This window comes from Semicossyphus pulcher, unplaced genomic scaffold (genome assembly GCF_022749685.1).
Source record: "Semicossyphus pulcher isolate SPU_LCO1_2020_fin unplaced genomic scaffold, fSemPul1.0.p SCAF_7, whole genome shotgun sequence".
NCBI classification, from domain to species: domain Eukaryota; kingdom Metazoa; phylum Chordata; class Actinopteri; order Labriformes; family Labridae; genus Semicossyphus; species Semicossyphus pulcher.
The window spans coordinates 31,576,631-31,593,994 of NW_027211748.1; positions in this window are offsets into that span (position 1 = coordinate 31,576,631).

Genomic DNA, 17,364 nt, shown 5'->3' on the forward strand with positions numbered 1-17,364 from the left:
TGTGTCGTCTTTGCTCCAAAGGTTTTTGTACAGAGTGTTGGTGTTTCCTGTCACTGTGGGCCTCACAGCACAGTAGTACACAGCAGAGTCAGTCACTGCAGCAGTGGAGATCTCCAGATGAAACTCCTTTTTGTTTTTGTCATGTCTCAAAGATAACCTCTCTGTTCCCTCTGAATATTCGCTGATAAGAAGCTGTGGAGATGAACCGGACTTCTGCTGATACCAGTAGAGGTTATCTACAGAGCCTGAGTAGTTGCAGGACAGAGTCACATTGTCGTCCTCCAAAGCCAGCGTTACATCTCTGAATGGTGTCACTAAATCCTCAGAGGATCCTAAAAACAACAAAACAATATTTCACTCTGACTGTAGTTATTTCTCTCTATACTTTGTTTAGTGGTGTTAGAAAGTAAAAGCATTTAAACAGGTCAAAGCTCTTTCATGTCTTAGATGTTGCTACCTCTCATCAGTACTTACCAGTGTGAAAGAAGACTATCATCATCCACACTAAAGGAAGCTGCATTATTGTCACTTGTAGTGAATGAACAGGAGAGAGAACACAGCAGCTCTTCAGTTCAGACATGAAGTCATATTCATCTGTGTAGCTCCTCCTCTCACTCTGCTCTGTTTACATTCAGGCTGATGGAAGCTTTAAAAAAGGACAGTGATGCTGCAGTGATCGTCATCCAAGAAGGTCAGACTGAAGCAGCAATCTGCAGAACAATCAGCTGAAAGAATCTTTAGAGAAACAAGGTTATAGGACGTGTCTTAATGCACGTTTACTGTCTAGAAAAGTGTCATAGCATGTTCTTCCAGATCTGCTCATCACAGCTACTGTACCCTGACTACTACTTCTGTCCATCTGCTGCTACAGGTGTGTGTTCTACTGGCACTGTTCAAATATGTAAATCAGGACAGAGTTTGTGTCGGCTGTGTTCAAGTGTAGCAGAGAGGAGGCGAGACGTGATCGAGGACAGAAAAGAGGCAACAAACAGGAACATCATGTGTCAGTAGCAACAAGAACATGAAACCTTGCTACAGACCAACAGAGACAAAAGATGAATTAGGCCGTCACTAAAGAAGTTTTATTCATCAATTATCTCTTACTTATTTTTCTGCTAAATTGTTTGTTGTGTTTGAAGCATATTCCACTCTGATATTCATTCTTGTTTATTGTCTGCTCATGTGAATCCTTTACAATGTCTTTAAGCACCTCTGCAGTCAGTAGGAGGAGACTAAGATAAGATAAGACTTTATTGATCCCCAGAAGGGAAATTCGGTTGTTCAACAGCACAAAGACAAGTAGCAGGAAGGCAAGTAAAAACAGAAATAGGAATAGATTAAATAAAATAAGAGATACAACTGGTATACAAAAGTGACATAAGTGACAATCTAAAGTGACACTGTATGGGATTAAGTGACATACACGGGTAATAGCTGCAACATTTAGCAATATGAAATGGTAGCGTATAAAGTATGAAGTAGTGCAGTGTAAATAAGGTGCAATATAAAAAGTTATCTTAAAAGGGGTTGTCTCAGATGGCTTTAATTTTGTCCCTCATCCTCCTCTCAGCCGCTGACTCCAGAGGGTCCAGTTCAAGCCCAACCCTAAGGTACTCGTATGAGTCCACCCTCTCCACTTCCTCTCCCTGGATGATGACTGGGGCAGGGGACCTCCTGTTCCTCTGGTAGTCCACCACCAGCTCCTTGGTCTTGCTGATGTTGAGATTCAGGTGGTTGCTGTTGCACCATGCGATGAAGCTCTCTATCAGTCCTCTGTACTCCTCCTCCTCCTCCTCATCATCGGTGATGCATCCAACAATGGAGGAGTCGTCTGACAACTTCTGGAGATGGCAGGAACCAGAGTTGAACCAGAAGTCTGAGGTGTAGAGAGTGAAGAGGAATGGCACCAGAACAGTTCCCTGAGGTATGCCAGTGTTGCTTGTCACCACCTCAGAGGCACAGCCATCCACTCTGACATACTGTGGCCAGACTGTGAGGTAGTCCAGTATCCAGGCTGTGGTTTCAGGGTGCAGTTGCATCGCCAGCAGCTTGTTCCTCAGAAGGCAGGGCTGGATGGTTTTAAAAGCACCGGAGAAGTCAAAGAACATGATTGTCACAGTACTTCCTGCTTCTCCAGGTGTGAAAGGGACTTGTGGGTCAGGAAGATGAGGGCTAGACTAGAGACAATAGCAATTGGATGTCACTTGTTTGTTTGTCATCTTCAGCTTTGAAGCATCAAGTTCATCATTTTGTCCGTTAAAAGCTTGTTTTTTATTTTTTGCTTGGTTTCAAAAGTGACCGTGTTTGATGACAGGGTGGAGAAGACCAAGGGGTTAGCAACACAGTGTTATCAATGTTATATGGTGTCTGCAGCTGGCTGCTCAGCTAGTTACCCAATGTGTGTCTGTAGTGGTGGCTGACCGCAGTTGATTATTTATCAGACTAAAGAAGGCTCAGGCCAGGAGTCGCTACAGTCTTTCAGTTACTTCCTGCCGACATTGCTGTGGAGAAACGCCAACAATAGTCCTGACTCCCATACACAGGCTCTGCTGAATAATTCACCACATCCCCCTTTCACACGTTTGTTGGTTTATATCTTTTGAAGTTAAAAGGTGTTGATGGAATAGTTACAGCTCACTACAGGCACGAGTGGAAAACAACACTGAGGCTTTGAATGTTTATAGTAACATGGATCTGAAATAAAGTCTTTTCTTTTAAGTGACAATAAATGTGTGACAGGCATCACCATACAATCTGGCTTCAGTTCACCACCTCACATCTGTGTTTAACACTTTCCACCTGTGTCAAGATGTTCGTACGCATCACGATCACAATGTTTGCTAGGACCCCGTTTTGTTCGGATGCAACATGTTCCATATGACCCCTGGAGGTTGCTGCTTCATTACCATGAATCATTGAAGTTTAACAGAGTGTGACTCCCTCTAGTGGATGTTGAGGAGTATTGTGTTGTCTTTGCTCCAAAGGTTTTTGTACAGAGTGTTGGTGTTTCCTGTCACTGTGGGCTGCAGAGCACAGTAGTACACAGCAGAGTCAGTCAGCTGAAGCTTCTGGATCTTCAGAGGAACTGATCTACTGTTGGAGTTCAGTGTGGATGAAAATCTCTCCTTTGACTCATCTGGTGTGTTCCCTTCATCTCCTCTAAAGCGACTCAGTATGAATTTGGGGCTGTTGTTTCCATCCTGTTTGTACCAGAAGAGATTATTATTTGTAGTACTGCTGTTGTATTTACAGTCAAGTGTTGCTGTCTCTCCTTCAGCAGCAGTCACATCTCCTCCTGGTTGCTCCACGTTGTCTTGTGCTCTGCATTCTGTGAAACAGAAACAAATAGTGTTAGTGTGCTGTTAAAGAATCATGTCAGTGTTGGATTGATATCAAAGAAACAGAGTGGTGTTCATACCAAGGCACACAGCAGCCAGCAACACTGAGATAAACAGAGGCATCATATCTGCAGGGCTGAGTAACTGTGAGCTACAGCAAGTCTAAAGAAGGCTGTGATCTCTCTGTTTGGTCTTCATCAACACTAAGTTGGTGGATTAGAAGGAGGAGCCTGATCACAGTGACAGGTCTCATTCACAGCCCTGTGTTATTCCCCCTACTGACACTTTACACTAAACACATGTTACTCACACTCTGCTTTACTGTCACATGTTGTCATTAATGTGTGCTGTCTGCTCATGTGAATCCTTCAGTGTTTCATTAGCAGCTGTAACCACAGTGACTCTGATAAAACAACATTCAGCAGAATCCATCTGATATGAAGCTGTGGTGTGAATCCCACTTCCCTTCCCTTTGAAGAGGAGTCACATATCTGTGTTCAGGTTTTTGTACAGCCTCTTCTACACTTTGTATCACTGTGTTTCTAGAGCACAGTAGTAGAGAGCTGTGTCTGCCAGGGTTAGCTCTCTGATGGTCAGTTCAGTTGAGCTTGTTGATGTTTCAGATCCATATCGTTTATCTGGAATATATTCCCTATTGCTCCGAGATCTTGCTCCTTTCCAGAGTATAAACTGAGGAGCCTGAAGGTCAGAATGATGTCTGTACCAGTGGAGGTAAACATTCTGAGCTGTTGTCTCGTAGGTACATCTGAGCGTGACAGATTCTCCTTCTCTTCCACTGACTTCATCTCCTACAGGAGAGATTTTGTCTGCAGCTATTAGTCCTGGAAAAAGTAGAGCAAATGACACCATTAGACTAACATTGTTCATGAGGATGAGAGAAGACAGTGGAACGTGTCAACTGTACAGTTTTACTGTGAGGACAGAAACACATCAACTGTTGAGAGATTTCTGCTCTGAACTCCAGTTGACATAAATCTTTCCCAAATAAAAACATGTTGTGCTTTCTATCTTACTAAAGAAAAGAGCAGCCAGAATAATCCACAGCCAATGTTCCATCTCTACAACAAGGTTTAAACCAACAGGAGAAACTAGCTGATGTTCAACATTCAGTGTGAGAAGTGTTCTCTTCTCAGCAGCAGTTATTATTGACAGAATGGTTGAACGCAGTGCAGAAGTAGTGCCCCGCCTACATGATGATGTCGCCCTCTAGTGGAGGTAAAAAGGCTTCCAGCAGCTTGTCAGTGTGTCAGCTTGTGTTTTTGTACAGAGTGTTGGTGTTTCCTGTCACTGTGGGCCTCACAGCACAGTAGTACACAGCAGAGTCAGTCACTGCAGCAGAGGAGATGGTCATATTGATCTGTTTTTGCTCCACTGTAATCTTTAATCCAGAGATTTTTTCATTTCCTACTTTTCCTGAAGCAGCGTGAGAGACGAGAAACTCTGGTGGTTTTCCTGGATGTTGTTGATACCAGAAGAAATCATCACCAGCAGAAAAAGTCTTTGAGTATCTGTAGGACAGAGTCACGGTGCTGTCTGCTAAACTGAACACTTCCTTCTTGTCTGGAGTGAGTTCATCACAGCTGACACCTGGAGATAAAGGTCACTTTTTAAACCATGTAAGAAAGAAAGAAATGAAGGTCATTCACAAAACATTTGTAGAATGTAACGTACCTGTTAAAATAAAGACAGACAGTAGAGTCAGTCCATTATAGTCCAGTGAAAGCATGATGAATAAAGGTAATGTTTCTGGTTACTGTATTGAACTCTGCTGAATATTGAAGTTCCTCTCTTCTATAGTTCAGTAACAGCTTAGCTCCTCCCTGAATCTCTCTGTCTTAGATCTGTATGTTCACCTCTCAGTTACACTTCCTCTCCTTACTGCTATGACAATGACTCTGATGCTGCCTTTAGAGTTAAAGAAATCATCTTTACTCATGCACAGTGTGAATCTGAGTGTAACTGATTTTTTTAATCTAGCATGCAGAAAGGATCAGGCAGGATGTGATGTTGAATAACGTTCTGTGTGCTTCACTTTAAAGAAAGGTCAGCTGTGTGTTTTATCACTTTGGTTTATGGGTCACATGGCTATATTCTCCTCTGCATGTGAAAGTCTTCATTCTTGTCAGCATTAGTGTCATTGGCACTTGTAGTTCTGTTTCTTTGTCACTAAACTAGTTCTGTTTGTAGTTCAGTGTTTCTGTGTGTATCAGAGAGAGCGCACAGCAGGGAAAGCTTGGTGTTGCTGTTGTGCTTGAGCCAAACGTGCACTCTCCGCTAACCACCAGTAGGGGGCAGACATCTCACAGTATCGGCCCCTGTTCACACTTAGCCTAATTCAGATACATTCATTCATTGGCTGGACTGGATGAGGTGGGTTGGGCTTGGGTGTGCAGCCGGGACTAATCAGGAGGACTGAAAACACCTGTGAGCAGACGGAGAAGACATGACCGTTGTTGGACAGAGCAGCACGAACGTTCTGATTTCCCCCTCCTTTAAGTCAGTTTGGTTTGGGTTTGCTTAGTGTCACCTATGTATAAGTTTTGGTTTTAAAATGAACACTTAACCTGAAGTGGCGAAGCACGGCTCAAGCTTGGGTTCGCCGTGGACGACAGCCAGCCGAGGCCCAGCGTTTCCGCGAATCATCGCCACCCTGGTAAGCCCGCACACCCGCTCATACCTGGTCCTGCCATACTACACACTGTTTTCCCACCATCTTTACAGGTTTAGACGGGGTACGTAACAGTTGCTCTGTGGCTAGAGCTTGAGGTCATGTGTGGCTCAAGCAGGAATCTCCCTGAGGTAAAGCAGGTGAGGGAGGAGGTAGAAGGTAAGGGGGGGGAGCAAAACATTTACAACCAACTGCCCACGACCAGCTCCGCCCTCCCTGAATCTGCCACTCCCCACCTAAATGAGCGGTCATTCTCTCAATTCTCCCTGATCTCCCCAGCTGATCTCCTCAAATCACTGTCTGGCATTAAGACCTCCCTGTGTGCCCTGGACCCCATCCCCTCCTCAGTCAAAGCTAGTTTTCATGCTCTCCCCCTCATCCTCACTGTAATCAACTCCTCCCGGTCTCCTGGCTCTGTCCCTCCGGCACTCAAACTCGCCTCTGTGACACCCATCTCAAAAAGCCTGGCCTCAATCCTGACCTCCTCTTTCTGTTAAAAATACTGGAACACACTGTCGCCTCCCATCTCAGAACCAGAACCAGAATCAGAACTCAAAGTAACTAATGACCTCTCCTCCTCTCCTCTGACGCTCACTCCCTCAATATCCTCATCCTACTCGACCTCAGTGCTGCCTTTGACACCATCAATTATTCCATTCTCCTCACCTGCCTAGAGTCCTCCCTCAGCATCACTGGCACCGCCCTCTCCTGGTTCAAATCTTACTTCTCCAACCGCCACCAGTTTAGCAGCTTCAGTAATTCACATTCAAACACAGCCCCTCTCTCTCAAGGCGTCCCCCAAGGTTCGGTGCTTGGCCCCCTCCTCTTCATCCTCTACATCTTTCCCCTTGGTCACATCATCCGCATTCACGGCCTCCATTTCCACTGTTATGCCGAAGACACCCAGCTCTAAATCTCCACCAAATCCATCACTGCTGCCACTCATTCCACCATCACAAACTGCCTCACAGATGTAAGAAACTGGATGCATGCAAACTTCTTCAAACTCAACAACAACAAATGTGAAATCCTCATCATCAGCCCCAAATCACTCTGTCACGGTTTCAGTTGAACAAAAAAAGGTGAGGACCCAGATGTAGACTTAGATGCTTGGTTTAATAAACAAAAGACAAAAAGGAAAATCAAAAGGCACAGCAATAAACTCACAAACAAAACCAGGAACAGGTAATCCAAGAGACACGAGGAAATCACGGCACGAAGACAATCCAGGGTAAGGTCATGGACATAGACTAACACACGATGGAAGACATAGAATCACGTATGATGGATGACAATGAACAGGCCACAAGACAGGGGAGCACAAAGGCTAAATAAACTTAGGAGGTGAGGCTAATCAGACACAGGTGAGACAATCAAGGGGCAGGTGAAAACAATCAGGGCAGGGCACAGAATCAAACAGGCGGGAAAACACACAAAGGCAGGAAGTGGACCAATACGAGAGACAAGGTGACAAAGTAAAACAGGAAATGATCTAACCAAAGAGACACAAGTGAAATACTTAACTAAACAAGACTAAACACTGACAAGAACACAGAATAAACTAAATACAAAACTAAACGATGAAAACTCACGACAAGGGACAAAGTGACAAGGTAAATCAAGAAATAACAACTGAACACCGAAATACAAGACAAAAACATAACTAAACTAGAATGACTCATGACACACTCACCTCATCCTGCCCTGACCTCTCCCTCTGCATCAATGGCTTCAGTGTTCCCGCTTCCACACGCGTCCGTTACTTTGGTGTCATCTTTGATGAATCCCTCTCATTTGAGCGTCACGTCAACCACATCACAAAAACCTTTTCCATCTCAAAAACATTGCCCGTCTCCGCCCCTCCCTCTCGTTCTCAGCAGCCGAAACGTTCATCCACGCCTTCATCACCTCACGACTGGACGACTGCAACAGCATCCTCTACGGCCCATCCTTCAAAATCCTCAAACTACAATACACTCTGCCGCCCGCCCTCTCATCCACTCTCGCACTAGAGATAATAATAATAATAATAATAACTTTATTTATATAGCACCTTTAAAAACTAGAGTTTACAAAGTGCTTTGACAACGAAGCAAAGCAGGAAACAAGCAAATCATAAAACCATGTCATATCACCCCAGTCCTTCAGAACCTCCACTGGCTCCCCATCCAACAAAGAATCCAATTTAAAATCCTCCTCATCACCTACAAGGCCCTCCACAACCTCACCCCCTCCCTACCTCACTGACCTCCTTCACCAATGCACTCCCACCTGTAACCTCAGATCGGCCAACACCACTGTTATGGGTTGTGTTTTGTGTTGTCACCCCTCCCCGCTCTGTTTCCTGCTACAGGTTGGTGTTTGTAATCAGTGGAGAAGTGTTTCCACGTGTGTCAATCAGGCTGCAGGCAGCAGAGATGAAAAGGGCGCTGTGGGCAGTGTGAGGTGTCTCGTGCTCGTGTGCGGCGGTCCAGGCTGACGCTCCCTTCAATTTCATTCATTTTTGTGGCTATTTCTGTGACAAGATCTAGTGGGTTTGCGGTTAAATAAAAACCCTATTTATTTCGCTAAACTTCTTCCTGGTCTTCCTCTTCATTCCGGGCATTATAATTTGGTTGTTCCCCGCATCCCCTAGTAGTACGGGGAACGTAACAACCACCCTCCTCACCCCTCTCACTCGATCAAAGCACCGGACCTGGGGGGACAGATCCTTCTCTATTGCTGCCCCCTCCCTCTGGAACTCTCTCCCCCATCCCTCAGACACTCTCCCTCACTCCCCTCTTTCAAAACTGGACTCAAAACCCACCTATTCAAATGTGCTTTAACCTGTGACTCCTCTTTATCTTCATCTTACTGTTGTAACTGTTTTCTTTTATAAACATATGTTGTAACTGTTTTTTCTGTACCTTGATCGTTTTATACTGTTTATTGCTTTTACTGTCTTTGCTATTTGTTTCAACATGTAAAGAGTCTTTGAGTACTTTTTAAAGCGCTATATAAATAAAATGTATTTTTTGTGCAGTGCTGTGTGCTGCTTTGCTCCAGGTGAAAGATAGGGCCCTCTGTTGTTGTCATCATCACTACAAAGAATGTAGACTGTATCATCACATCCCATTGACACATCCCTTCATGTCTAACAGAGTGTGACTCCCTCTAGTGGATGTTGTGGAGTATTGTGTTGTCTTTGCTCCAAAGGTTTTTGTACAGAGTGTTGGTGTTTCCTGTCACTGTGGGCCTCAGAGCACAGTAGTACACAGCAGAGTCAGTCACTGCAGCAGAGGAGATCTGCAGAGCTACACGTTTCTCTGCTTTGTTAATGTGAGCTGAGAAATTAGAAACAGGTGGATGAATCAATCCTCCCTCTGTGATGTAGAGCAGGAACTCTGGTCTGGATCTCTGGTATTGTCGGTACCACTGGATGTTGTTGATAGCACCATCATATTTACAGGTCAGGTTGATGTTTCTCCCCTCTGTAAGAGTTTCTTCAGGTCTCTCTGGATTTATGCTGTTCATGGATCCAAGGGCTGCAACATGAGGATTATTTCTGTCAGTTAGTATTCAAGAGATCCTGAAATCAAGAGACTCAAAGAGGTCCTTCACTTCTTTTTTAGCTTTCATTATTTTGAGATTCAATCATAAAACAAATGTCTTTTTCTCTGATGGAAATGATACATCACACAGATAAACCTACTTATTAGTTAAATCAGCAGGTGAAATTAGACTTTGATGTGTGATGTGACACTCACCTATAAAGTGAGAGAACAGTAAAAAGAAGTAAAGCAACATGTCGTTGGAGTTGTTCAAGTCAAACAGACAGCAGGTGAGCAATGTTCTTCCTCTGCAATAGAAAGAAGCAGTAAACAGCCTCTCTGCTGCACAGCCCTTCTCCTCTACATTGAGCTGATTGTGATTTTAGTTCCTCAATCATCTCTGCTCTGGAGATAGAGATAATCTCATTGGCTGAGTCAGTTCAAATCAGCCAGTTAGGTTGTTTCAGCATCCAGAGCAGCTCTGCCTCAGAGCAATGTTTGCTGGATGTCCTTCCTGTTCTTCACACCTTCTGTCAGACAGCAGGTCACACTATCAGAAAGCTTAGGAAAGATAAAGTTATGACGGGATGTTTAACTCAGTTGGTTTCTGATTTAAATGATAACATGAGGAAAATATGGAAAAGTTAACAAATGATCCAGACTTACAGTATCACAGCAGCTTTGTGAATGTGCCAATTCTAATATCACTGCTGCATCAGTTCACCAAAGATCTGACTTCAATTATATCTGTGTTCCATTAAATGTGTCGCTCACATGTATCCTTAAAGGGGCCATGTCTTTTGAATGGATATTCTCATATCCTGCATGGGTTTCACATGTTTGGGTGTTTATTGTTCACAGTGAAAAAGTGAGAACTGCATCATTCTGTGTTTTTCCAGGATTACATGTTTAAAAAGGTGGCCTCTGAAACGGGCCGTTCAGAACAGCCGCAGGTTTCTACCTAGAACCTCGCTTTGGCTGAAATCGACCAATCGTCATTCAGCATCGTTCACCTCCGGCTGCCTTCTGGCTCTAGCTTGTAGTCAAGTCATTGTCAAGATTTCAACTGACCATTCTGACACCTCCTGTTGATTCTGGCTGGTACACATAATGATGAATAACCAATCCTAGAGCAGCCATGTTTTCTACCACTTTGGAGTGACAGTGCAGTACGGCTGTTCCCCTACGTTGGATCGCATACGTGGGGGAGGGGCTACACGGTCACTCCAATTACTGTCAGCCAATCGTGGCTCAAAAACACATTAGAATCATAGAACATTGATTGCATAGCTAAAACATGTCACCTTTAAGGTGTGTGTGAGTTAAGATGTCTTCCTGCAGCTGCAGCCTCGGCTTGGTCAAACTGACTTATCGAGCAAACGTAATAACTTCCCCGATGGTCTAAGACTACAGCAGCATAACATCTCATACCGGGCCTTTCTCAAACCGACCCTTATACCCTCTCCCTGCACACTTCCAGTCCGCGTGCGCTTGTGTGGACGGTCCGCCACCTTACGTGCCATTCTTAATTATGAGTGTGGAGTGGGAGTGAGCTGTTAAACCCTCCAGCAGCGACTCTGCACTGATTCTGACTTACTGAGCTCGTAAAGGCGCCCTGTAGTGTTTATCATCAAAGAAGCTCCATCATTTAAAGTTCCATGTTGTAGAGCCCTGTGCGGGACTGTCTTCTTAATCCCGCTCCCGTCAGCTCCTGTTGGATTCTTGACCAATACCACCCTCTCCCGTAATGATTCTGATCATTCCCGCTCACACAATTGAGTTCCATTGATTTGTGTCTTCTCCGTCCCGCAGGGAGTAAACGTCATCTTATTGGTTAGTAAAGAGAGGCGCAATGCGCATACTCTGGTGATGCCAGAAGACGAGGAAAAGCTCACCGCTTCCTCCACACAGGCCTGCTTCACCTCAGGGAGATTCCTGCTCGAGCCGTGCATGGACCAAAAACAGCCAGAGACCAACACCAAGCTCTGCATCATGTACGGTCAATCTGTGCCCCCTCTTCATACACGCAGGAACCGACACATGGTCACACACACACACACACACACACACACACACACACACACGCAAATGAGAGGTAAATTAATGATGAACCTCAAACATAACTACCTTTGGCATTGACAATCGTGCCCACAGATACCAATACACTGTCAAACATTATGCACACACACAATAAGTAAACATTTAGAGCCGACTTTTCTTTGATGGTCAGCACACAGAACTTTAATACACATAAGATCAAGAACATCCGTCTGGACATTTAAATAGCCTAATTAAGTAGCGCTGCTGTGCCTCGTGCGTAAACGTACACAGCGTCTCTCTAGTTTCAGCTGGGCAGTGGGATCGCTTCAGTGGTTTTAACATCAATAAATCGGGTGCATTAAAATGCAAGGAGCGAGAGAAGAGGACTTCCATTGAATCCTGTACAGTCATGTAGGCAAAGAACAATCAGTTCACCTGGTGTTTATTCTGAAGAAACAAGGTTATTTCAGGACAGTGTGATCATTTACGGACCAATTTCTACAATTTTCATCCCACGAAGATCCAGCCGTTCATTTTTTGAAATGCAGTCCTCTAACCATGTTGTTACCTGTACAAACATAAATGTCATTAATGAAGAAACACATTTAATGAAGATGTTCACACCTGAAAGTTTTCATGATATTCAGGGTCTTATTGATCCTTTTTTAGTACAGTAAACGCTGTGCTTATTTGTTTGTAAAGTCTTCTTACACAAAGTTCCTGTTTCCCCTGAGGAGAGGGGAGTTCACGCCAAAGCTTGCTGCTGTCTCGTGTGACTTCAGAGTTCAGTCTGTGACAGAGTGGGAGTGGGTAGGGTCCGTTTTGAAAAGCTTTCAGCATCACAGTTTAACAGTGTGTGACTCCCTCTAGTGGATGTTGTGGAGTATTGTGTTGTCTTTGCTCCAAAGGTTTTTGTACAGATTGTTGGTGTTTCCTGTCACTGTGGGCTGCAGAGCACAGTAGTACACAGCAGAGTCAGTCACTGCAGCAGAGGAGATCTGCAGATCAACTCGATTTCTCTCCTCGTTCAGTTTAACAGTCAGTCCAGGGACGAGATCTGACATTAGTCTTCCTGCTCCTGAGTGTGACAGGAGAAACTGTGGTGGTTTTTCTGGATATTGTTGATACCAGTAAAATTCATCACCAGCAGCTGCTTGTTTGGAGTATCTGTAGGACAGAGTCACAGTGCTGTTCTCTAAACTGGACTCTTCTTTCCTGACTGGAGTGAGTTCATCACAGCTGACACCTGGAGAAAGACAACAGTTATTTAATGTTGTAAAGACTCAAGAAGTAATAACCATGCATTTAATATGAATAAGGTTTCCATGGTGCTTTTTCAGTTCACCTGTTAGACTGTAAAGAAACAGGAGAGAAAACACACAGTGATGCAATGACAGCATGTTGAATAAGGCAATGTTTCAGTGAAGGACTCTGCTGAATATTGACGCTCCTTTCTCTTCTATAGTTCAGTAACAGTTTAGCTCCACCTTCAATCTCTCCATCTCCTCTCAGCTCTGCATTCTCACTTCTTCAGTGACACTGCTGATCATTAATGGTTGCCGATTTCTTCTGTAAAGTTGAACTTGCCATATTTGCTTCACAGAGTTGTGAACTTCCAACCTTAATGCTTATAATTCATCACATGCTCAGCAAGGATCTTGACATCATCATTGTGATGCATGTTTTGCATGCATGTTTACTCCTCAACACGGTCTCAGAGCAGACCATCATCATGGCTGCGTCTGTGCCAAGATAACACAGATACAATTCACTGTCAGACTTTTTGATCAGGTTATATCAACTGGTCAATAATATCATTATCAGACGGGCTGCTAACACCTTGTGTTTTCTCTTTATAAAGAGCGGATACTACAGGTAAGAGGGCTGGACTTGGGACTTGGGGAAAAATGACTCGACACCTGCTTGAGACTTGAGCAAAGATGACTTGGTCACAACACTGGCCACTCTAGATCCAACATATTATATTGAATTGTTTCTGAAGGTGAGGACCAGCATCTGAAGAACTACTCAGGATGTTTTCAATTCTCATTTCAATTGAATGGTTTTATTTCTGAGGCTTTATATCAGAAGTGTGAAATCATTTCAGACTGTATCATTGCAGTTTAACAGAGTGTGACTCCCTCTAGTGGATGTTGTGGAGTATTGTGTTGTCTTTGCTCCAAAGGTTTTTGTACAGAGTGTTGGTGTTTCCTGTCACTGTGGGCCTCAGAGCACAGTAGTACACAGCAGAGTCAGACAGCTGAAGCTTCTGGATCTTCAGAGGAACTGATGTCCCGTTGATTGAAGCATCAAATCTGTCTTTCTGGAACTCTGGAGCATTACGGTCTGTACCAGCAGCAGCACGTAGTAAAATGTACTTTGGGAAGTTGTTCACTTCTTGTTTGTACCAGAACAAATAGGGGTATGTGTCACTGGTCTCAAACCTACAGCCAAGTGTGACTGTGTCTCCTTCAGAAGCAGTGACATCTTCTGTTGGCTGGTCCACTTTGTCTTGTCCTTTACACTCTGAGGAAGAAGAGGACATGAAGAGAAGGAGATGAAGCAGTAACACAGATCGGTTGAAGCAGAGCAGTCAGTGTAAGAAAGAGTTACCTAGCCAGAGAGTTAGAATCAGGATGTTCCTCAGACAGTGTTGCATGACTGCAGTGAATGGGGAGGAGGGAGAGGAGGAACATTAATACTCTGGTGGATCAGGGCCTTCCTCTTTCTTATCTGTTGAGTAGCTCTCAACATTACATGTCAGATGTTCAGCGGACACAGCTCATGTTGCTAACACTCTTTTATCTCACAATTCTGACGTTTTAACTGAAGAAAACTGTTTTTAAAACGTCTGAATCCTGAAATTAAAGAAAGAAGAAAAAATGTAAATAAAGTAAGAATTTAAAATTCTTCTGAGCTTCAGTTAAAAAGATGAAATAAAGACTTCAAAGAATCAAACAGCATGGCTCTTTATTGTCACTGTTTAAAACAACCAAAGGCAGTTCAGCAGCTCTTTGGTACGGACAACAACACAGCAACAAATAAGAATACAAATACGAGTCCTGATTATTTCTATGAACTCACATGAGCTCTTCATTCTTCTTATAATCACACTGATACTGTGGCGGCTGGGGCTCAGTGGGGGGTGGGTGGTTCGATCCCAAACCGCGACAGTCCACAAGTCCAAGCGTCCTTGGGCGAGACACTGGACCCCAAGGCCATCGGTGTGTGAATGTGTGTGTGGATGTGACATGTCGCTTGGAAACTCTCTGAGCGGTCAGAAGACGAGAAACACGGTCCATTGACCATTTCCTCTTTATTTCAGACCTTCATGTTGAAACGTAATAACTTTGTCCACTCGGTGGCGCTGTTGTTCAGATGAAGCAGGAGCTGAAACGTGTACCTCTTCAGTTAGTGTCAGGTTTTGGTACAGAGTGTTGGTGTTTCCTGTCACTGTGGCTCACAGCACAGTAGTACACAGCAGAGTCAGTCACTGCAGCAGAGGAGATGGTCATATTGATCTGTTTTTGCTCCACTGTAATCTTTAATCCAGAGATTTCTTCATTTCCTATTGTTCCTGAAGCAGCGTGAGAGACGAGAAACTCTGGTGGTTCTCCTGGATGTTGTTGATACCAGAAGAAATCATCACCAGCAGAAAAAGTCTTTGAGTATCTGTAGGACAGAGTCACGGTGCTGTCTGCTAAACTGAACACTTCCTTCTTGTCTGGAGTGAGTTCATCACAGCTGACACCTGGAGATAAAGGTGACTTTTTAAACCATGTAAGAAAGAAAGAAATGAAGGTCATTCACAAAACATTTGTAGAATGTAACGTACCTGTTAAAATAAAGACAGACAGTAGAGTCAGTCCATTATAGTCCAGTGAAAGCATGATGAATAAAGGTAATGTTTCTGGTTACTGTATTGAACTCTGCTGAATATTGAAGTTCCTCTCTTCTATAGTTCAGTAACAGCTTAGCTCCTCCCTGAATCTCTCTGTCTTAGATCTGTATGTTCACCTCTCAGTTACACTTCCTCTCCTTACTGCTATGACAATGACTCTGATGCTGCCTTTAGAGTTAAAGAAATCATCTTTACTCATGCACAGTGTGAATCTGAGTGTAACTGATTTTTTTAATCTAGCATGCAGAAAGGATCAGGCAGGATGTGATGTTGAATAACGTTCTGTGTGCTTCACTTTAAAGAAAGGTCAGCTGTGTGTTTTATCACTTTGGTTTATGGGTCACATGGCTATATTCTCCTCTGCATGTGAAAGTCTTCATTCTTGTCAGCATTAGTGTCATTGGCACTTGTAGTTCTGTTTCTTTGTCACTAAACTAGTTCTGTTTGTAGTTCAGTGTTTCTGTGTGTATCAGAGAGAGCGCACAGCAGGGAAAGCTTGGTGTTGCTGTTGTGCTTGAGCCAAACGTGCACTCTCCGCTAACCACCAGTAGGGGGTAGACATCTCACAGTATCGGCCCCTGTTCACACTTAGCCTAATTCAGATACATTCCTTCATTGGCTGGACTGGATGAGGTGGGTTGGGCTTGGGTGTGCAGCCAGGACTAATCAGGAGGACTGAAAACACCTGTGAGCAGACGGAGAAGACATGACCGTTGTTGGACAGAGCAGCACGAACGTTCTGATTTCCCCCTCCTTTGAGTCAGTTTGGTTTGGGTTTGTTTAGTGTCACCTATGTGTAACCCAGTTAGGTCTATAGGAGGAGCTCTGCCTGACTATTAGGAAGGTGACCAACAACGCCACCTTGGGACTCTCACTCAAAGAATACTCAACAGGTAACACCTGACCCCTTAACAGAGGGTTCCCCTTTGTTATAAATAATAAACAACAGAAAAATACACAGGTACGGCGACAAATGAATGCGTGGTTTACAAATATAAATACAATCTTTATTTTATTTCAACAAAGTTATTTTTTAAAAACACATTTATATTTAATTTAGCATATAAATAAACATTGAGTGCAAAAATAGTCTATTCGGGCAGCAACACTGCAAGAACAGGGCGCAGCTGAATCGAGACCAGAACCATTGCGAGTCCAGTGCCTATAAACTCATCAGAATAAGGGAAAAGAAACACTACAACGGGCAAACTAAAAAGAAATAATAACAAATGCACACAACTAATGAGATACAAAAAAAGAAAGGCCTGATGCGATAGGTCCAGCGCCGATACCGCTACTGCCTCTTCTCCCAACGTTAAAACTACACTCAGTGCTTCCCCATAATTCCCCCAACACACGCCCTACGCATGAGCAGAACAACACTGAGCAGAACCAACACTGAGCAGAACAACACTGAGCAGAACACCACTGAGCAGAACAACACTGAGCAGGACACCACTGAGCAGGACACCACTGAGCAGAACCAACACTGAGCAGAACACCACTGAGCAGAACAACACTGAGCAGAACAACACTGAGCAGGACAACACTGAGCAGGACACCACTGAGCAGACCAACACTGAGCAGGACAACACTGAGCAGAACAACACTGAGCAGGACACGAGCAAACACGTATGAGCAGAATGTAACTGAGCAGAATATAAGTGAGGCAAGTGGAGGGTGGAAAAAGGTGTGTGTACCAACAACGCCACCTGGGGAGTTGCGCCCCAGGAAATAGTTATAATAATTTTAATATAATAATTTTTGTAAGGTCACGCAAGGTCCAAAATTACCACAGGGCAAGGGACTGTTGTAGAAAATATACAAAAATACTTTATTTTACAAATCAATAAAATTCACAAATTG